Raw genomic sequence first — 23,398 nt, forward strand, 5'->3', positions numbered from 1 at the left:
TAATTCTGGATGTGGGCAAAGACTGAGTTACAAGGATATTCAGTGCAGAGTAATCTTACAAAATAACCTGTACAGCATGAATTCCATTTTTTTGAGGTGTGTATACATATTTCTATACATATCTATCTCTATTTATCTATCTATATCATCTACCTACCTATCTATCCATCTATCCATATATAGAGGGGAGGAAAGAGGGAGGGAGAGAAGAAACATATCAAAATAGTAACAGTGATTTTTCTCAAGAAAACCAGATTACATGTCATTTTTTGTTTTGTTCTGAACACTTCACTCTATTTTCTAAAGGCTTATAATGATCATATATTACCCTTGTAATCAGAGAACACAATAAAATTATTTTCCTTCTGGAAATAGGTGGGTGCTTTCTTTTCTCGTACGTTGGCTTTTGAGGTGGGATTACCTGTGTTTGTTCATCCAACAAACCATCCCTCTGCCAGGGATGGGGATACAGCAGTGAATGACAGAGTCTGAGCCCCCGCTTGTGTGGAGTTGACATTCTAGTGCGGTGCGACATTAAACAAACAACATGCAGATACATAGGAACCACGTCTACAAGGGATGTGTGCTATCAACGACAGTCAAGATGGAGTGAGGGGTAAAGGGTGCTGTTTTAGATTCAAAGGTCAAGGAAAGTCTGTCTGTGGAGGTGATATTTGTGGAGGAGGTAGGGGAGCTAGCCCCCTGGGTATCTAGGGGAAGAGTGTTACCGGCAGAGGGGACAGCACATGCAAAGGCCCTGAGGCAGGACTGTGCTTAAAATGTTGGTGGTCCAGCAAGGAGGCTGGTGGCCCGAGAGCAGAGGGAGTGAGGAGGGGCGGGAGGAGCTAACTTCAGACAGGTTATGGACACCAGATCAGGTGAGGCCTTGTTGGCCCAGGGGGTGATGTGGCTTCTGGCTGCCTCTGCAGGAAGAGGTCAGTTCCTGCTGGTCCTGGGTGGGAGCAGCCCGCACACCCAGGCCCACACTGCTTGTTCCTGCAGCCCGCTCTTTCCCTGGTCCCTTTCTGGGGTGGCAGACAGAATCTTGGTGCTGCCTTATGGATCTGAAGCTTCCACCAGAGGCTTACATCATATGATGGCAGGGTGGGTTACAGGGATATTTACATTCTTCTTTTTGTTTGTAAGTGCTTCTTCACTTTTCTGAAATGCACATGAGTTACTTTCATTACCAAAGACAGTTATTTTAAAAAAATGACAAAGGCAAAAACTGTAGCAACATGGAATTATTATTAATGATGCAATTTGAGGGGAGAAAAAGCAGAATGTAATATCTTTTGTATCTGATGATAATAACAATACAAGCATATTGTTGCTTGTGGGGAGGTTTAAAAGGGAGAAAAAGAATGCTCTGTTCGAATAGGGGGTTATGGCTACTTTTCTTTCATTTCAAAATTGTCTTAATATTGTCGTATTGTTTTCTAGAGACGGGGAGGAGCTGACACATGTTCCTGACTCCCTGGGCTTCTTACAGGAAGTGTCTCAAGGGCCACTTGGGCCTGGTGAGTCAGGATTCCCCAAAGTGCACGTTCCTTGCTCACACTGTAACTGATGGGTGGTTTATTTTTTATTTTTTTATTCTTTTTCAGATTCTTTTTCCATTTAGGTTATTACAGAATATTGAACAGAGTTCCCTGTGCTATACAGCAGGTCCTTGTTGGTTATCTAGGTCCTTGTTGGTTATCTATTTTAAATATAGCCGTGTGTGCATGTCAGCCTGATGGGTGGTTTAGAATGAAGATCAAGGAAACTGCTCATCTGTCCCGCTTCTGTGTCCAGAGTAGTTTCTTGTAAGTAAAGGGTCATCACTCTATCAAAACACACAGGCAATTCAGGGGCATTCTTAAGCCCATTCCAGCAGAGCTTGGGAGACCATGCAAAGATCCTTTGGTGTGAGCTAGTCTAGCTGCAGTCAGGACCCTGTGTACTGAACAAGATGGTTCTTTATCCCTGCTGGCCATCCCTACACCCAAGTACTCCGTCTGTGCTATGGTGTCACCCTTGCTAGCTCTGCACGTCACTCAAAAACCCTTAGCAGAGTTTGCAGGGTTTCTGATGGTTCCAAATTGGACACACTTGGGTTCCGATTATACAAATAATGTAGGGTAAGGGGGAGAGTGTTTGTATTGTTTCCATTTTGCTTCTGAGGACAGAGGCCGAGAGAAGCAGTCATCTACCCAGGCTCACACAGGATATTAGTAGGGGAGTCAGGACTCACAGCCAGGTTTTCTGATCTTCCTACTCTGCTACCCTGCCTTCTAGCCGTGGCCCGGCCACGCGTTGTCCTATGACCCTGCACCTCCATTTTGTCACCTGTACAACTGTCATGGCCTTGGTCAACATCTCCCAGCTCGGGTCAGTGATGGTATGCCATGGGTTTTCTAGACTTGAAGATGATAAAAACTCCCAGTTCGATTTCAACGAAAGGTTATTTCATTAAAATTATGGAAACATTTTTCCCTTTGAAACCAGAGTAGTTTGAAAGCACCTCAGTGAGGATTAAGTGAACACGTGTGGGGCTTAGCGTAGAAATGACTAATATCAGTTTATAATTCAGCTAAATACCGCTATCCCCCATGGTCATTTTGACTCATTACACAGTTGTAAATTGATTTTATTCTTATGTAAATAAAACATTGTTTATTTTATATCTGTAAAGGGTCATGGCTTAAAGGCATAAGCATAAGAAATACCTGATATTCATATACGAATTAATGAGGAGGATAAAAATGATAACAATTTTGCAAATTTACCCCAGGATGATGTGCACCAGATATGTAAATTATATTCATGTCACCAAAATTCCCATAAAACACCCCAAGGAGTTCCTATTCCTTCAAAAACCAACGTTAAGAAGAGAAAACATAGCGGCGATTATAGCCAATTAGACTTTTCATTTATCTGAAATAAAGGCTAGCAAATTATTTTGGAGAAAAGTCCTTACAACTGGCAGCCTTAAATGTCATTTCTTAGCTAATCATTTAGACACAAGATCTGTACATTAAAAACAATAATTATGAGATTTTTAAAGTTAAAATAAGAGAATCTCGAACATTGGGTCACAAAAGCAGGTTTTGCATCTACTTGCTCCTATAACTAATATACATAAAATGAAGAGTATATGTCACTTTTTAAAGTGCAAAAAGTCTGAATTTGTTTATTGCTTATGAATGTTATATGATTAGTATTATTACTATGAAAGGAGATTATAAATCAGAAAAGAGTGAGACTGGGACTTCCCTGGTGGCACAGTGGTTAAGAATCAGCCTGCCAATGCAGGGGGCACGGGTTCGATCCCTGGTCCGGGAAGATCCCACATGCCGCGAAGCAACTAAGCCCGTGTGTCACAACTACTGAGCTTGTGCTCTAGAGCCCGCGAGCCACAACTACTGAAGCCCGCACGCCTAGAGCCCATGCTCCTCAACAAAAGAAGCCACTGCAATGAGAAGCCTGTGCACCGCAGCGAAGAGTAGCCCCCGCTCGCCACAACTAGGGAAAGCCCACGCGCGGCAACGAAGACCCAACGCAGCCAAAAATAAATAAATAAATAAATAAATAAATAAATAAATAAATATTTTAAAAAAGAAAAGATGGAGACTTGCCAGCCTAGATGTTTCTCCAACTCCTTCCCGCTCTTCCCTCCCATCCCCAGTTCCCATCTCACAGAACAGTGCAGGGGAACCAGTGCCAAGGAAATAATGTTGCCCGAGGCAATACCCATCCTGGGGAGTGTTCATATGTGAACGCAGGTGTATGAACATGCATGTGAGTATGTGTGTGTGTGTGTCTATGAGTCATTTTGTGTATGTGTGTATGAGTACGTGAGTGTGTTTGTGAATGTGTGAGTAGATATATGAGTAAGTGACCAGGTGCAAGCGTGTATAAATTCATGTATGTGTGACTGTGTGAGCATGTGTGTGAACGTGTCTGTGTGTGTGAAACCACCCCGAGGAAGAGAATCTGGGTTGACATGACTATGGAACAGGAAATTCTAAAATATACAAACCTATTAAATGAAATTGATTCCCAGTATCCTGAGTGGAGCTGAGAAGAGCGATGCCATCTTTCTCTTCCCATTTGGTGGTTAGTCATGTGGCTATGTTTGATTTGGTAGGAGCAGATGCTGTGCGTGTGTTGAAGGGGGACTGGTGAGGAACACCCCACGAAGTGGACCAACCCATCAGCCCAGGTTCAGCCAACTGGGCGCTCTCAGGCATGAGAGCAGCTTTGGGCAGCAGCAGCAGGAATCCAGACCACCAGTGCAGAGTGGGAATCTCCCAAGCTCCTCGCCTGGCCCTCCCTCCCCCTTCCCTTTCTCTCTCCCTCCCTCTCTCCCCCCATTCCCCCAGGACACACACTCCAAAGTGGGCTCATGCCTCTGTCTTTAATAAGCTCAGAAGACAGTAAATCACAGTAATGAGAAAAACAAGGCACACATCTGCTCCCGATGAAGCATTGCACATAGACTGATCAATTGCTCTAGAAATTGTCCTTTGGACATTACTCAGGATGTTGTCCTGCCAGAGTGCAGTTTCCCATATGTACTTGGACGACGTGTTTCTCTAGTGGGACCATTGTCATGTTTTCAGTTCAGGCCATTCTGACTGAGGAGTTTGGGGTTGTGTTTCCAAAGTGCTTTTCAGTTTTTTTGTTTTTTTAAACCTCGGAGCCCATTTTCACAGAAAAACAATTTTAGCAAGGGTGGTGAGTTTCCAGGATTATCTGGCAAAAATACATGCTTTTGGTCCCCGAAATGTTTTCGGAGTCTCCTGTCAACATTAACCTCCCTACCCCCACTGCAACTCCCCGGGAATCCACATTTATTTGTGACAAGGAAGGAAGGCAGCTTGTGATTAAAAGCATCCATGGGCCTGGCTGTGAGCCTCTCTCAACCAGCTCTGATACTCCCATGCCACATCCAGAGTCACAGGTAAGGGCGTTAGAAGTATACAACCTCTTAGGGCTTCCAAGGACTGCTCCCATCAGAACATACGCCTTCCTTCCTTCCTTCCTTCTTTCTTTCTTTCATTCATTCATTCAACACTGGTTTCGACACTTGGGGTACATCAGTGAAGCAAACCAAGATCCCTGCCCTTCTGAGGTTTACAACATAGCAGGTAGTGATAGACATACAGGAGGCATCATAAATGAGGAAACAGTATAGTATGTTAGCAAGCGCTATGGACAAAAGAAGAGCAGGTTGGGGACAGTGCCGAGTATTAAATGGCGTGATCAGGGCAAAACTCTAATTCGACAAGATACACCCACCCCTAGTTTCATAGCAGCACTGCTTACAGTAGCCAAGATATGGAAACCACCTAAATGTCCATTGATAGATGAATGGATAAAGAAGATGTGGTACATATATACAACAGAATACTATTCAGCCATAAAAAAGAATGAAATAATGCCATTTGCAGGAACATGGATGAACCTAGACATTATCATACTATGTGAAGTAAGTCAGACAGAGAAAGACAAATCTCATATGATATCACTTATATGTGGAATCTAAAATATGACACAAATGAACATATCTGCGAAACAGAAACAGACAGAGAACAGACTTGTGGTTGCCAAGGGGGAGGGGCATGGGGAGGGACGGACTGGGAGTTTGGGATTAGCAGATGCGAAGTATTATATATAGAAGGGATAACCGACAAGGCCCTGCTGTATAGCATAGGGAACTATATTCGATATCCTGTGATAAACCATAATGGAAAAGAATATGAAAAAGAATATATCCATATAGAGATATAAAACTGAATCACTTTGCTGTACAACAGAAATCAACACAACATTGTAAATCAACTGTACTTTAATTAAAAAAACACAAACCACAGTGGTCGGGGAAGGCCTCACTGATAAAGTGACACCCGGAAGGATGAAGTTGATATCAGGTAAAGTGCATTCCAGCAGAGGGGACAGCTAGAGCAAAGACCCCAGGCCAGGAATGCGCCTGGCATATTTGTGGAACAGCGAAGAGGCCCATGTGGCTGATTCAGAGAGCAATTTGTGGAACAGCGAAGAGGCCCATGTGGCTGATTCAGAGAGCAATGGGAAGGCAAGAAGATGAGAGTGGTGGTCGGGGCCAGAAGATGGATAGGGCCTAGTAGGCCATGGTGAGGACTTGGGCTCTCATTCTGCATGAGATGGGAGCTGGTGCGGGGTTTTGAGCAGAGGAGGGATGGGACCTAGCTTGTGTTTTCATACAGTCTCTCTGGCTGCTGTGCTCGAAGCAGACTGTAAGGTGGCAAGGTTTGGAAACGGGCTGATGCAGTCATTCAGGGGAGAGACGATGGCGGCTGGCCCCATTCGCTGGGCTGAACTGCGGAATTGGGAAACCTGCCTCTGGGATAACGGCAGGAATTGAGCAAGGTAGGTTTTCAAGGCTGGAGGTGGACAATTTTTTGGCAGTTTGGGGTTCAATTTTGCTTCCACCTCGCCTGGAGCTGGCCATATCTGTTCCGCTCTAAGAAAGAGAGACAGAGTCAGAGAGAGACAGAGACACATAGAGACCTAGTCCTTCAGGTTTTTCTTAGCTAGGCAGACCCCAAAGGGAAGCTGCTGCTTATGGATTCAGAGGACAAATATGAAACCCCTTCAGGGGTCTGGGTCCAAGGCCCTGGGTACCTGGTGGGGGGGAGGGGGATGGGGGGGTGTTGGTATCAGATTCCAGGCCTGGCAGCAAGTAGGAAGCAAGGCTGACTGCTCTTTAATTGATAAGCTGCCTCAGTTTCCCCCTCAGCACCCGCTTGCTTCTGATGGCCGTCTCTGGAAGCCTTCAGAACACAGAGGGTGAATGAAGTCCTCTCATTCCCCCCCCTCCCCCATCAAATGACTCCACTGTACTTTCCCCGGTGTGCCCTGAGCAGAAATCTGGGAAGACGCACCCCACCTCCCCTCCCAGTCTGTTGGCTGTGCCCTGGAGGAATTTAGGGAAGGGATCTGTAGGTGCACCTGGGCTGGAGCCTTTTTGGAGGGGGAGGAAGCAGCGTACTTTGGGAACTTCGGGTGGGAGTGGCAGCAAGACACCAGGGAAAGGGCTAGACGGGGAACTTTGCAACGGGGACCTTGAGTCCACTGCACAGACCGGGGACATCCAGAATTTTGCAGAGGGTCCCGGACAGGTCGGTGTTCGGAAGGCCGGGTTTCCGGTCCTGACTGCACCACCGTGGAGCTTGAGCAAGGCCCCGTCCCCTCTGGATGCCTCCCCCGAAGTAGAGGGTGGGCCCAGGTGACCTCCAAGGCCTTCCAGCTCGAACCCGGGGCACCGCGGCTTAGCCAGAGGCCGGCTTCTCCCGCTGCGCTGAGCCAGCCCCGCAGAGGGCGAGATGCGCTCGGAGTCAGGGCTTTAATAATTCACGCGGTGGCGGCTCGCATTCGGAATACAAACGCGGCGGCCAAGCGCGCGAGGGCTGGGCGGGAGTGCCCGGGCCCCGCCGCGGGGCTGCGCTGCACGCGCCCGCCACCCTGCGGTCAGTCTGCGCACTGCAGGCTGCGCTGCCCTTGCCTCTGGGATTGGGGTCGGGGGTGAAGGTGCCTGCTCGTCCCCGCAGTCCCTTCCTGACCATCTCTTGGTGATCCTTCCCTACACAGAGTCACAGAACGACTTTCCCCTTCCGAGTTCCAGCTTTGGGGACTGCCCTTAAACCCCAGCAAGCCAGACCCCTCCTCCTGGGCCCTGCATCTCAGGAGTCCCAGGCTTTGCAGTGCCTTCCTCGAAGGAAGCCCCCAACCAGTTCCAGGGAACCCCTCGCCCAGGCGGAGATTTTCATCGGTCTTGGTCCCCGTTTCGCTCCTCTCTAGGCTCTTGGATCCTCTACTCTGACCCCACCCATGGGGTCAATCAGACATCCGGAGAAGCTCCAGGATTCCTGCCTTTGGGAACCATCCCAGGGCCCCAGGGCCGGGCCTTGGTTCCAGGGGCTCCTTCTGGAAGGCAGATGGCTCCCGCTGGCTAGCAAGGAGATAGAAAGAGTGGGCCATAAGCCTGGCACCAGCATGCTGATTTCAGTGACTCGAATCATTCACCCCTAGGGGTGCCCTGTAGTGAACAAACATGTGAAGGACTGCCTGTGCTGTTTATTACCGAAACATTTAAGCATCAACTCCTTCCTTCCACAAACCTTGAGTGCCTCTGCTGTGCCAGGGACATGGCTAGGTACTGGATATTGGGCCCGGGATTTAGATTCAAAGAGGTTCTCATCTTCTGGGACCTCTTGACAGCTCTGGCCCATTGCTCCTCTTCTGAAAGGGTCTCTTCCACGGGCTTCCAGGACACCACCTGTCCTGGCTTTCCTCTGACCTCAGTCCACTCCAAGTCTCCTGTGTAAAATTCTTTGTCCCTCAGGGCTCTGTTTTGGGCTCCTGGCCCTTTCTCTGTCCACACTCCCTCTCCATCAAGCTCATCCACACTCGGGACTTGAATTACCACTTGTGTGCAGACAAAGCCAATGGCTCTACCTCTACTCCCGACCTTTCCCCTGAGCTCCAGAATCATCTCCTCCATAGTAAGGTGGGCATCTGCACACGAACATCCCCACGGCCAGCACCCACTCACCGTGTCCAAATCTGACTTGAGGATCTTTCCCAGCCCCGATGGGTTCCGTGGCCATCAGGATATAGTGCAAACTCCTTACCACGAGCTACGAAGTCACTCATGACCCAGGTCCTGTCCCTTACCTCTCTCCCCAGACTCCCATCCACACTCCAGCTGCTCAGGTCCTCACGTGGGCCACACACACTCTCTTTGTCCATGCTTTTCTCTCTGCCCATCTCGCGGTTCATCAGCCTCTCCTGGCTCTTTGCCTTCCCAATTCATCTTAGTCCCCATTATGCAGCAGTTCAATTCCTGTCTTCTGATACCTTGCAAACAATCCCCTTCACCCCCCCAGGTCCTGCTGCTGCGTCTACCTTGAGGATGCTTACCTAGCCATCCACCCTTTCCTGGAATATAATTCCTTCTCTACAAAGCTTATTTTGGTGACAAAGTGAACCTTGGTGACCTTAACAGAAATTGTTTAGTGGCATGATAGAGAAGGAAACCAGGCTGGAGTGAGTTGAGGAGTGAGTGGGGCCCCAGGGAATCCTGGTTTCTCTCGCTACAAGGCTTTTGCAGACATTGTTTGTTGGAAATCTTTCTCTCTCATCTTTGCCTAGTTAACCTTTTTTTTTTTTTTACATTGTGTGGCTTGCGGGATCTTCCCCGACCAGGGATTGAACCTGTGCCCCCTGCAGTGGAAGCTCGGGGTCCTAACCACTGGACTGCCAGGGAAGTCCCTAGTTAACTTCTAATACAGTGTCTCAGTGCAACCATCACTTCCTGAGGGAAGCCTTCCCTGACGTCCCTGATTCAGACAAATTCGCCCAGCTACTCTTTCATTGCACCATGTACTTACCTCTCCTTCAGAGTGTTTTTCTCCTTTACAATTCTTTATTTATCTGTGGGACTATAGTAGAATCAAAACCTATCACCCCGACCAGACTGGAAGCTCATGAGAGCATGTTCTGATCTGTCTTTGTTCACTACTGTGTCCCGGCATCTAACACAGTGCCTGACACACAGTGGGGGGCTCAATGAATGTTTGTTGAATGAATGACAAGGGGGTGGTTAGTGACCTCAGTGAGAACAACTGAAGGGGCTGTGGCCATATTGCGTGATGACTACATGAGGAATTTCAGAGGATGGGTACGTTTGGGTTATGACTATGGAAGGGGTGGCTGAAGATGGGAGGAGGGGAAGGTCCCTGGTGATGAGAAGGCTGATGTGTGAAGAAGAGCCCATTGCTTCCTGAAAGTCTTCATGGCCATATATGGCGACAGATGGAGGCAGAGGTGCCTAGAATGTTCCAGTTTGTCCTTGCTTTCCTCTGTTCTACACACAGCTCTTCTTCCCAGCAGCGGCCTGGGGCCTCAGGCCCACCATCAGATGCTTGGTTGTGGACCTACCCCAGGTGATAGAACACAGAGGCAGCAGCTTTCATAGACTTCCCCACAAACTCGCCTTCTTTGCTGACTGAAGCAGCTAAACCTACTTAGCTTCTCCGATTTTCCTGTAAGCTCTGACTTGTTCATCATACCAGTGCTTTGGGGAAACGCTTTAGGAACTCTTGCTCTGACCCTCCGACTCTCCCTTCTAGACTTCACTGCCCAGCATCTCCCACCATGTTGTGAGGTCTAATTTCCCTTCACGCCCATCATGACTCTGCTTCCCTGACTGAACTGTGACCGGTAGGTACAGTTATGGCTGTGGGTTGCCCTCCTGGACACTGAAGTCACCCAAGGTGATGGTCTGGCTTTGGGGGAGAAGGAAGACTATGGTCCTGCGGGCTGAGTCTCCAGTGACATGAGTAGGAGGCCATTAGATGACAGCAACCAGGAGGGGAGGAGGATGGCAGAGTCACATGGGTGGAGCGAGTAGCTGAAGAGGAGGAGAACTTACACGCAGATGGCAGAACAATGGCCTGAGAGGAGCACCATGGAACGGGAAGGGTGCTCACCCCTCTCCTACCTGCTGAGAGCCAGGGCTCAGGATGGGGAGGTGAAGAGAACCTCCAGTTGACGGAGCCAGGCTGAGGAGCTTGATTTTATAGACTGGGAGTGGCTGAATAGTACAATGGTGAAACGCTTGGCCACTGATGTGCTGTGTGACCTTGGGAAAGGTTTGTCCTCTCTGTCTCGGTTTCCCTATCTGTTCCATAAAATTATGGTGGTACCTTCCCCTTCCTCATAGGGCTGTTGAGGAAATTAAATGAATTAATACATGCAAAGGGCTAAGAACAGTACCTCCTTCGAGCAGTGCTTGACAAATAATACATGCTCACTAAAACTTTTTTATTTTACATTTCATTTGGCCCTCATCAAAATTTTGAGGGGTCAGTAGGGTTGGGATTATTACCCCCAGTTGAGGAATGTGATACCCAGGGAGGTGAAGGAGCTTACCAAGACACCCAGTGAGTGAGGAACAAAGTAGGTAAAGTCCCCGGTCTCCCGATTTGCCGTTCACTGCGCTCTTTGCCACAGCTCACTGCGTGAAGGGTTCTGAGAAGTGGTGAGTGAACAGGTCAGATGAGAAGCACTGTTTCACATGCCGGGAAATTCTCCTTCGCATCCAATCACACCCTCACAGAGCCCTCAGTTCCAGCAACCTTGCCTGACAGTCTCCCAGACCGTTCCCCATCAGTCCCTCCAAGCTGAGGCCCGTGTTTTCATTGTCTGCTTCCAGGTCCCTCCCCTGGTTGGTCCTGAGAGCTAGCTGGCAGAAGATTTAATCTGCCCCCAGTCTGACCCGCTACATCCCATCGAGTTCCTGCTGGGCGTAATGTTCAGACAAACTGGTGATCTGATTAGCCTGGGCGCCGCCTGCTCTGGTCAGCCCCCTGTGGCGCTAATAGAGGGGGAGGGAGATTAAATTAGCAATGGTGCTGAGATGGTAGAGCTGCTGAAATGCGTTTACAAATGGATTTTTAACATAAAAAATAAGGGCAATTGGCACTGGCAATTAGGATATAATGAAGGCCCTTGTAGCTAGAGCTGCTGCTAAGAGGGTAATAAATTGAAGAATGAGAAACTCCCATACCAACAGACTCTGAGAGTAAATATCTGGAGATATTCATACAACCAGTAATGGCGAACTTTTCTTCGTCTTGGTTGTGGTGACCAACTAGTGGAGCAGACAAACAGAAAGCAGAAATTTCCCCAGTATCACCTATCCACTTAAGAGGACCGGTGTCCCCTTAAGAAGAGGGCATTCGGACAAACAGAGAGATACTGAGGGCACATACAGAGGGAAGACCACGTGAGGAGAGAGCAAAAAGGCAGCCGTCTGCAAGCCAAGGAGCGAGGCCTCAGGAGAAACGAAACCTGCCAACACCTTGATCTTGGACTGCCGGCTTCCAGAACTCTGAGAAGATCATTTTCTGCTGTTTAAGCAACCAGTCTGTGGTATTGCGTCGTGGCAGCCCGAGCAGACTAAAACATGAGCCGTGACTATTCTGTGAACCAGCTCCTAACCTCTGCTGTGTACTGTGGTGTCAGAACCAGATGTGAGGCCTTCCTTTCCAGAGTCAGGGAGGTGAGAGGTGGCTGGCCGACGCTGGCCAACTGAATAGGACAGGCCTGGCGTGGCGCCGTAAATGCACCTGTGCACCCGGAGGCTCTGTGCCCACTCTTGGTTCCCTCCACAAGCTTCCGACGGGGTCCAGGCCTCCTGCTCCTCCCCTCTGAGGGCAGGTCCCGCAACTACGCTTCCCACCGCCACCTCCGCTGTCCCGCACACCTTCTCTCTAGCTGGAAAGCACCTTCTGTGTTCGTTCCCGCACTTCCTTTGGTCCCAAGGATAACGTCATCTCAGCTACAGGAGGCCCTTGCAGCTGTCTACTGAAGGCCACTCGGAAGAGCTTCAGCACCGTACTGTGTTTGGTGCCTTCCAGACCTTCTGACAGCTTCCTCAGTTCTCCGTTCAGCATGTCCTGAGTTAAGTTCATACCGGGTCCTTCTAAAAGCCCCAGCACATGCTTGGCAATGACGTCCACCCTCTCTGAGAGGGCACCCAGCTGCGCTCGACCCACAGCAGGGTGAGTCCACAGGTAGGACTGCGCTGGGGAGACCAAACCCTGCAGGCGGCAAACGTGGCCCTGTCTCAGCGGGATGATCCTCTCCACGTAGGCCGCGTCCAGCACATGCCTGTCTTGCGGCTGGCTCCCGAAAGCCTCCTCCACGAGGGCCTGCAGCTTCCCCACCAGCTGGCGTCTCTGGGTCTCATCGCTCACCAGCTGGCGGAGGTGCAGCTTGTTGAATTCTGGGAGCTTTTCCAGGTCCAGCAGGGCTGAGTGGCAGGTGATCCGGGTCAGGTCAAACTGTGTGATCAGCTCTGGCAAGGTCCTGCCCATCTGGTTCTCTGCAAACCCTGAGCCGCGGTTGGTGTTGATGTCGAGCAAGGCATCGGCAGGAAGCCGCCGGCAGCAAACGTCCCCTTGTCTCTTGGACAGCTTGCTGCCATCCCTGTAGAGGAGCAGGGGCAGGTGGGCAAAGCGCGGGGGCTGCCAGCCCAGGGCCTGGTAGAGGAGCAGGTGCTTAGGGGTGGAGACCAGCCACTCGGAGCCCCGCAGCATGTGGCTGATGCCCATGTGGTGGTCGATCACCACGCAGGCCAGGTGGTACGTGGGGAAGCCACTGCTCTTCAGGATGACCGGGTCCCCCTCCATGCTGGCCACCTTGTGCGGATTCCAGCCATACACCAAGTCCTGGAAGGCTGGTGCCTCCCCTCCGGGCGGAAGTGGATGGCACGCTTGGGGTCTTTGGCCAGCTTCTGGGCCACCTGCGCCTGGCCCAGGCTCCGGCACCGCTTGTCATACTGGCGAGGCTGATGGCTCCTCAGGGCCTCCCTCTGCAGGAGCTCCAGCCGCTGCTCTTCAGCAGAGCTTCGGTAGCATGGGTGTAGGGTGCAAGTCGCTGAGACTGCAGGTAGGGCCCTGCAGGACCTCCCCGGCGGGGGCTCTTGTCAGGGGGGATGCCTGCCCACTCCAGCATGTCCTCAATATTCTCTGCTGCCCCAAGCGCAAGGACATTTCTGATCCACGTCCTCCAGCCTCAGGGGCTTCTTGGCAAAGATGTAGTTGTACAAGGCAGTGTGGAGGCCGCCCAGGGGCAAGAAGCTTGTGGGGCTGGGGGCGAACCGCACTCGCACAGCAGCCCTGGGATCAGCGCCCAGGCTGGCCTCGCACCCCGTCCCAGGGGGCGGCCCAAGGCCACTGGGGGCCTCCGGGGATGCAGCAACCTCTTCAGGAGCACCGCCATGTCGGGGTAGAATCGCACACGTGGGCTTCTCCGTGCGTCACTTCCGGGGACCAAGAGTTCTTTATATATTCTAGATACTAGACCCCTATCAGATGTATGATTTGCAATTCTTTTTTCCCAGTCTGAGGGCTGTCTTTTCACTTTCTTGATAGTGTCCTTTGATGCACAAAAAGTTGTCATTCTGATGAAATCCAACTTACTTCTTTTTTCTTTTGTTGCTTGTGCTTTTGATGTCATCGTACTGCTTCTTAAGGCAGTAGTTCTTGATTGTTCCCGTCCTCTGACCACCCCAGCCCTATCCCCAATCATCCTCTTGAAGGTTCTTGATCCCAAGCAAAGAAACTAGAAACTTTTTCTGAGAACACATTGATATGCCCTCAAGTATTCTATTATGATATTGCTAATTGATGGGAAGTTGTGAGGCCAGACCTAATCACAATGGGTGGAGGGAGGCTGTAACAAGTTGTATTTCCATAGGTCTGCAACACAGATACACTCAAATATTTCCATTAGTCATTGTAGGTTGTAATGATACCACGGAAGAAATGTGACCTTCGCAGTGACTGAACAATACAAAGATGGGGCATTTTCAAATGACTCTAGCATTAATGGCGGTATATATGATTGTTCTGATGAAAGCACTAAGAGTAAAAATAATATTGGTAATGACAATAACTGATATGAAAACTCTGGTTCCCACCAAGACCAGTCCTAGACTGAGAAGCCGTACTCTGTATTTCTCTATGTTTCTGCTCCATGTCTTTGACACTGTTCCTCACTTCATCTTTATATGCTCAAATCCTCCTCAGCCTTTAAAGACCAGCTCACCTCTATGAAGCTTTCCCTGATTTCCCGCATCCTTAATCTTCAGAAGTAGCCTGAGGTGAGGGGCACTAGTCAACTGCAGATGGAGTGATGACTTGGGGGGAAAGCCAGGGCTCAGGACGAGGAGGTGGAGAGCCTCAGGTTGAGAGAGCCAGGCTGAAGACTTTACTTCTATAGACTAGGAGTGGCCAAATAGTGTAATGGTGAAACGCTTAGCCACTAACGTGTTGGCTGACCTTGGGAAAATTTTTTGTCTTCTCTCAGTTTCCCCCCATCTGTTCAATGAGATTATGACAGTAGCTACATCATAGGACTGTTAAGGAACTTAAATGAGTTAACACCTGCAAAGGACTAAGAACAGTAGTCCCTTAGAGCAATACTTGACAAGTAATAGACACTTACTAAAGGTTTTATTTATTTCTAAATTTCACTTGGTTAAAATCTCAGGCTCCTGCCATAAGAAACCCAGGGGCGTGTCTCATGAGCCTCAGGTTACACCCAAAAAGGACTTCTCATAAATGCCATGATCTGCACAGAGCAGAATGGAATATGGTAGGTAGCAGAGACTCATGGACTAATGCAGTGTCTCTAGTAATATTTTAATTTAAAACCTGGAGCAGGCATAATTTAAAAAATCTACTGATAAACTATTAGAATTAATGAGCAATGTCATTTTATATACTAGCAACAAACAAACAGAAAAAAATTTTAATGATACCATTTACAGTAGCAACAAAAAACCCATCAATTATGCAGGATTTAATATAAAAATAGATGTGCAAGATTTCTACACTGAATATGACAGAACGTTGCTGATGAATTAAAGACAATCTAGAGAAATGGAGATATATAACATGTTCATGGATTGGAAGGATCAATATTGTTAAGAGGTTAATTCTCCCCAAATTGATCTATAGACACAATGTGATTGCAATAAAAAATCACAGTAGGCTGTGTGTGTGTGTGTTTGTGCATTGACGATCTGATTATCAAATTTATATGGAAATACAAAGGGCTGAAAATAGTTAAGATAATCCTGAAGAAGAACAAAGCCAAGGGCACTTACATCACCATATATCAAGACTTGTAAAGCCATAGTAATTACGTTGATGTGTTATTGGCACAGGGATATGAAAAAACAAAAAACGAAAAAACAAAAAACAAAAAAACAACTGAGCAATGGAATAGAGTCTAGAAACTGACCCAACACATGTCACTTGATTTATGTCAAAGATAATACTGAAGTTCATTGGAGAAAGGATGGCCTTTTTGGAAAATGGCCATCTGGATATCCACATGGGAAAATATGTATTTGGATCCCACCTCACGCCATATGCAAAAATTGATTCCAGATGTATTAATAACCAAATGTGAAAGATAAATCAATACATCTTCTAGGAGATAAAATAAGATAATATCTGCAGGACTTTAGGTAAAGATTTCTCAACTAGACACAAGAGACACTAACTACAATGGAAAAAATCAATAAAATGGACTACACTAAAATCAATAATTTCTGTAATTAAAATACATCATAAAGAGAAAACACAAGTGAAAATGCATGCCAGAGTGGGGGATACTTGAAATACATGGAAATGACAAAGGAGTCATGTTAAGAAGTGTATAATGAAGGTCTACAAATAATGAGAAAGACAACCCAATAGAAAACTGGGTAAAAGACTCAGAGACACTTCATGAAGAAGACATCAAAAGGTCCATACGTATATGAAGTGGGCTCATCTTGACTGATCATCGTAAAATGCAAATCAAAAGATCTATGTGATACCACCACATATCCAGCAGAATGAATCAAATGAGGAAGGTCTACAGTACAATTTTGACGAGTATCTGGAGCGACGGGCGTGCTCAATACATTGACGGGCATGCTCATGCATTGTCGGAGACCGCTTGGCTCACTTGTGGTTACCAGCCTGCCCCTTCCCCAGAAAAAAAATGCCACACTCAAAATAGGAGTCAGCTATCTCCCAGGCCACTGAGTTAGACTCAGGGCCTCAGTTCCCAGCCCAGTTGTGGAGGGTAATCCCTAAGGTTTTCTAAGGGCAACACTCTGTCTCCGCCCATCGCCACGTCCCTGCCCACTGCCACCACAGACAGATGCCAAGTGGAGCAGAAGGGCAGAGTCCTTGGAGGACGCCTTAGGGATTTTGCGTGGCATGGGCCAAGCGATTGCACCACACGCTTTCCAACCACTGAATCTGGGCAATCAGCCTACAGTTGTGCACAAGCAGTCACCCCACTACAGGGAGGCTGGCTTTTACTAACTGTGCTCAGAAACACCTAAGACACCACCCCACATCTAAAGGAACACCAGGTCTTCCAGGACACCTTCTGTGGTGCCAGCCGTCATCTCAGGGTGCCCAATCCCAGGCTCTGCCTACCAGATGAGACATCCAAATGGGAGACTGGGCAAATTGGTCTCATCACTCCACTCTGCCCCACTGCCTCTATTGACCTTGCTGGAGACTCAAGAATGAGTTTCTGAGCTCATTTCAAATGAGAGAAGTCACCCTCTGCCCGTAGCTTACTCCACTTTTCTGCCTGGACTCAGTTTCCTACTGTTGTGTCGCTCCTTGTGATCCCCACTTGCTTAGAACCAGCCTTCCATAAGCCAAGGAGGAGACAAAGGCTTCCTAGGTAGAAGGCCCTGGTGCAAGAGGGAGTGTCCAGTACTGCTCAGGGCACTGAGCCAGTCGGCCTACCATGCAGCTAGCACCTTGAGGGGAACAGGCATGTCATACCTTCACATTGCTCAGGACCTCAGGACTCCACTCCCCAACTTGTTACCAATCCACCAACTTCTAACCGTGTAACCCCGTGATAGGCCCATTTATAACCTCACCATTCTTCTCAGATTTGAAGCTAGGCACTACTTCTTGAGCTCTGCCCATGATTTGAGCCTATTTGTTCATGAAATTGCCAATGGGGAAAACATCAAATGATAAGAGGAGAGGGCTGGGGTCCTAAGAAACACGCACATTTGAGGGACCCACAGAGAAAGGAAAGCCCACCGAGGAGAGTAAGAAGGAGTAGCCAGAGAGGTAGGAGGCATATCAGGAACACGTAGGGGTCATGGAAGCTAAGGGAAGAGTGTTTCCAGAAGAAAAGAGTCATCAGCTGTACGAAGGAAGATGAAGACGAGAGTGGCCCTTGGGTTTGGCAAGGTGGACGTCATTGAAGGCCTCGACAAGACTAGTTTTGGTGGAGCCATGGGTTTGTCAGCCAGATTGGAGAGATTTGGGGAAAGAAGGGAAGGAGCAGAAGTGGGGAAAAGGAGCATAGGCTTGTCTTTGGAGGAGTTTTGCTATAAAAAGGAGCAGAGCCAAGGGTGGTAGCTGGAGGCATGGGGAGTCAAGGAAAGGATACTTTGGTAAGGATATAAGCAACAAGGTTGTCTTGGCTGAACAAGGGAACCATGACTAATGATTGGGCAGACTGTACTCTAAAAGCCATTCATGCATTATCTCATTTGATCCTCACTACAATCCTGTGAGCTTGGTGGATGCTATTATTAGCCCAAGTTTACAGCTGAGGGAATACAGGCTTGGACCTACCTTAGGTTACTGAGCTAATAAGGGGCAGAGCTGGTTCTGATCCCATGCAGGTGACCCCAGGACTTGTGCTGTTAGCCAGCCTATGACACTGCCTCCCAGAGAAGAGGGAAAGGGTGGAAAGACAAGGGAAGAAAGGGGGAGAGTGGGTCAGTTATGTGCTGGGAGGCTGGAGGTCATGGGATCCAGAGCCCAGGGGAAGGGCCAACCTGGGATGGAGAGGGGAGGACCTCTCTCTAAGAGGGATGTAGATGTGGCTTCTCTTGTTGTGGAACACAGGCTCTAGGCACGCGGGCTTCAGTAGTTGTGGCACACGGGGTTCAGTAGTTGTGGCGCATGGGCTTAGTTGCTCTGCGGCATGTGGGATCTTCCCGGACCGGGGCTCAAACCCGTGTCCCCTGCATTGGCAGGCGGATTCTTAACCACTGCTGCCACCAGGGAAGCCATCTGGAGGGATGTAGAGGAGAGCAAGGCTCAAGGCATGATGGGACTTCTCCCATTTAGGCCTTAATTTGGGGGGGGGGATTAAGAAATTTTTTTATCTGCTCAGAGTGAGGAGGAGGGAGGTGAAATGGGAGCTTACACAGATGGTGGAAGTTCAGAAAACTTTCCATGGGGCATTTAAAAAACTGTGCTAGGTACAAGGAGAAAGTCTGCTGTGATCCAGGTGGTGGGGAGGGCCCAGCTGAGGCAGAAAATCCTCAGCTTGGGGTGTCCCTAACCTTCAGGCTGTGCGATGAGCAGGCAGGAGGTGGGTTCAATCCAGGGTTGAGGTTTGGCAGGGTGAGAGCAGTAGGGGCCAATGGGTCAAGAGCATGCAGGGGATTGGCGAGAGGGTAGACCATGAGAGCTGGGGTGGCTAGAGAAACCAGAAGCTCCGTGCCAATAGTAGTCATGGTAATGTTCGTAGTGATGGGGATGATGATGGTGATGATGATGATGGCAACCATTTATTGTTTAAGATCTGCCAACACCGTGCTAACTTCTTTTTTTTAAAAATTTATTTAGTTTGGCTGCACTGGGTCTTAGTTGCAGCACGCGGGATCTTCGTTGTGGCACGCGGGACCTTTTTTTTAGTTGTGGCATGCTGACTTCCTAGTTGAGGCATGCAGACTTCTTAGTTGTGGCATGTGGACTCCTAGTTGCGGCATGCAGACTCTTAGTCACGGCATGCATGCGGGATCTAGTTCCCCGACCAGGGATCAAACCCGGGCCCCCTGCACCTACTCCAGTGGTCCTACTCACTGGACCACCAGGGAAGTCCCGGTGCTAACTTTTTTATATACATTCGCTCATTAATTCTCACAATAGCCCTATGATGAGGGTACCATTTGCTCCATTTTATACATGAGGAAGCTGAGGCGGAGTGAGGTTAAATGACTGTTTAAAGACATATAGCTAGGAAGTGGCCAAGTCTGATTTCAAACCCAGGACTATTTGACTCCACAAGGTGAATGGGAGGAAACAGAAAGTCTCTGTGGGCTTGTAGATGAGGCTGCCTTAGGATAACCCAGGGGAAGCAGGAGTTAGTTTTCTTTTTTCTGTAAGCAGCCTGGTTCTGGGGGCAGAGGAGGGTGCTGGGAGATAGGCGACCAGCACTTAACTCCAGCTCTGCCGTCGACTCACTGAAGGACCATGTGTCAAACCAACACAGTGTAGATCTTAAACTTACACAATGTTATATGTCAATTATAGGTCAAAAAAACACACAAAAAACCCAAGCCCAAAACAACAGAGAGGTGTCTGGGAGCTAAGGGCAGTCCTCAGCTGTAGCCAGCTTCAGAGCCTGATGTGAGCCCGGCTGGCCGCCACGGAGAGGTCTTAATCAGGGCAGTGGCATGATTTGATTTATGTTTGCAAAGCTCACCGTGGCAGCTGTGGGGAGGATGGACCAGAAAGGGGCTTTGGATGGAGCTCTTTGTAGTGCTGGTAAATTCCAGGTTGAAAGGTGATGAAGAACAATGGCTCCTTCTCTCCCCGAGCCTGGGAATTCCCCACTCAGGAGTACTCAGGCTGCCACATCATGCTGAGGAATACTCTTTTCTGTGGCCAGGAAGCCTCTAGCAGACGAAGAGTCGTGGGGGGTTTTGACGGCCTTCCCCATTGCCAGGGCCACTGAGGGGTCTGAGATCCAGTCTCCAGATGGCGAGCTCCATAGACTCTGGAACTTCCTGAGGTTGCCACCTGGCCCCTGCCTGCTCGGGTGCAAGTATAGGTTTTAAGGCCAGAGGAGGACTTTCTGAATCCAGCTGTTCCAGGAATGTCCATGATGCCATGATGATAAGTAAGGGTCCTTATCCTGGGGTGGAAGGCCCCCCTGGGCCAGGCAAGGAGGCCCAGCAGTTCCTGGGATGTCTCACCACATCACGGGGCAGTTGGGGAGGAGTAAGGGAGGTGGTGCGTCTGCCCTCCTCTCTACCCTTTCCGTGGCCCAGGCTGGGAGTGCACACACAGCCATGGAAGGCAATGGTCCCATGTCTCTGGTGTTTGCAAGCTTCTCCCTGCTTGAAGCCGGGAATAAGGAATGGCACACTTGCATCCCTCCTCAGACCTTCTGTGGTCCACCGACCAGGCACAGCTCTCACCCAGACTACCTCTCAGGGTAGCGGTGAGACACAATTCAAAGCACCACCCAGTTCCCAGGACTCCTGCTGGTCTTTAGTCTAGAGGCAGAGGACATCCACAGACTGACTCCATCTCCCACGGCTCTTGATCTTGATGTCACTTCTGAATCTGCTGTCATCAACTATACCACCCGCTACTGCTCTTTGTGGCAGCCATCTACAGACTTCTGGATCATTCTCCTTCACTCCTTGGAAATTGTAGTTCCTGGCTCACCGTCACTCTCTCTAACACTATTCCTTCAATAATTCTTGCTGATTCTAATATCCACGTACCTGACCCTTCCAACACCGTTGTTTCTCCTTACCTTGAACTTCACTGACCAAATGATCGCTCTCCAAATGATCTTGTATCCGCCAGGATCTATTCAGGAGACAAAAACATGCCAGATATTTGAACAGAGAATTGTGATTTAGGGTAAAGTTGTTAACTGGGTAACTGAAAGGGTAAAAAGAGCACATACAGGCATCATGGGTGTGACTGCAGGAAGCAGCTCCCACCCCTGGGCTAAGGGAACAGAGGAGGGCACTGCAACTTGGAAACTTACAAGAGGGGCCCTGTGAACCTGGATCAGGACTTCGGAGGATGTGGTGCACATGGCTGGGCTGGTGTCTCTGAGCTTGGAAGAGGAGCCCATGACGTGGGAACTCAGACCTCGGCAGTGGGTACTGGCTAGTGCTGGTGGCCCTGTGTTTAGAGGGGGCCTGTGGGCTGGGACCCAGACCTCTGAGTGAGGAACTATGGCTGGCTTGTTCTTCTGTTTCTGAGTTCAGAGGAGGGGCCCAGACCTCTAGGTGTGTGTGTGTGTGTGTTTGGCTGTGGGGAGGTTGGGGTAGGGGAGATGCCCCAGTAGGCTGGTTCTAGAACATCACACTCTGCTGCTTTTTCTCTTATTACCGGCAGCTCCTTCTCATCTTCTCCATGTCATAATGCTACAGTGACCCAGAGCTCATAACTTGAACTTCTCTTTTCTATCCCCACTCCTGACTTGATGTTCTCACCCAGTCTCATGACTTTAAATACAATTTATATACCATTGACTCCTGAATTTTATCTCCAACCTGGTCCAGAATCTTATATCTTACTGCCAACTCAACATCTCCACTCGGATGGAAGTGGCTGCCCAGACATCAAGTCTGCCAGCACCTTGATCTTGGACTTCCATCCTCCAGAACTGTAAGAGATAAATGTCTGTTGAATATAAAATCCCAGCCTATAGTATCATGATAGCAGGGCGAATGGACTAAGACATGCGTTAATGAAAACACTCCCTTTGGTCTGTTCTCACCATGGTAGGTAGAACAGTCCTGTTAGAACATAACCCAGATCACGTCCCTACAGTGCTCAGAAACTCCCCATGTCTCCCCATCACACTCCAAGTAAAAGCCCAAAGACCTACAAAGCCCTGTGTGATCTGGCTTCCCGTTAGTTTTCTGACCACGTCTCCTACCACTTTCCCTCATGTTCACTCTGTTCCAGCTACCTGACCTCCTTGCTGGTCCTTAGCAGGATCTTCTCACTGGCTGCTCCCTTTGCTTTGAACACTCTTCCTGCAGACAATCCCAGGGTTCCCTCTTGCAGCTCCTTTATGGTGTCACTCAAATGTCACCTCCGTGGGGCCTTTCCCTACGATCCTATTAAAATGACAACTTCCTGAGCCTCCCCTTCCCTGCTTTTCTTTTTCTCCATAGCACTTCCTGCCATCTGACATACTATATATTTTATTTATTTCATTGCCCGTCTCTCCCAGCTAGAGATGAGTTCAATGACAGCAGAGATTCTGTCTCTTTTGGTCACCGCTGTATCCTAGGTAACTAGAAAGTGCCGAGCGTAATAGATATTGTTGAATGAATGAGTGGCGAATGAATGAATGAATGAACAACATCCATCTCTGCCTTTTCGATCTGGGAGGCAGCCTTCTACAGCTGGCCTCCCGTTCATCCTCTCCTGTTGCTCCGGGTAACGGTCTGCATAGAGTGGGCTGAGGAGTAGGTGGTACGAGCTTACCACTTTCCCCAGAGTGTTCTCTAGTCCCTGTTCTTGGATAGTTAGGAGGACACAAGGGGGTGGGGCTGAGTTGTAGCAGGGGGGATCTGCGTGGGTGCTTGCTTTTGAGATTCTCAGTGCCCCTAGGCACCTGGCACCAATGGGTGCATGCTCTGCCTTGCTCTGAGGCTTGGAGAGTATTCTCGGGGGTCTTCCTTGGGGAGGGTACTGCAACTTCTCCAGGCGTAGGTTGCCTACTAGAGAGGGGCACTCAGGCTTCAGCAAAGCCCTAGTTGCTGTGGGACACTGTTGTGGCTGAAGGAGCCGATGAGCCGCCGGGGATCAGTTTGCGTGGTGAGATAGCCGGACAGAGGAGTTTTGTCACCCAGGAGATATGGGGGTGGGGCTGGCCGTGGTGGTGGTAGAGTTCTGTGATTCCACTGTGCACATACACACACCCCTGGCAATGACCCTGGGATGGGTACTGTTATCATCCCAATTTTAGTGAAGAGGAGAGTGAAGCACAGAGAGGTTAAGTACTTTGCTCAGCGTCACACAGCTAATAGTCCGGATTTGAA

The 23,398-nt window shown here is 49.1% G+C and overlaps 1 pseudogene; it reads right to left on the reverse strand.

Annotated features, from left to right (window-relative positions):
- Positions 1-12,305: 12,305 nt before the first annotated feature.
- LOC137757427 (nondiscriminating glutamyl-tRNA synthetase EARS2, mitochondrial pseudogene) lies at positions 12,306-13,818 on the reverse strand (annotated as a pseudogene).
- Positions 13,819-23,398: the final 9,580 nt, after the last annotated feature.

This window comes from Eschrichtius robustus, chromosome X (assembly GCF_028021215.1).
Source record: "Eschrichtius robustus isolate mEscRob2 chromosome X, mEscRob2.pri, whole genome shotgun sequence".
Lineage (NCBI taxonomy): Eukaryota > Metazoa > Chordata > Mammalia > Artiodactyla > Eschrichtiidae > Eschrichtius > Eschrichtius robustus.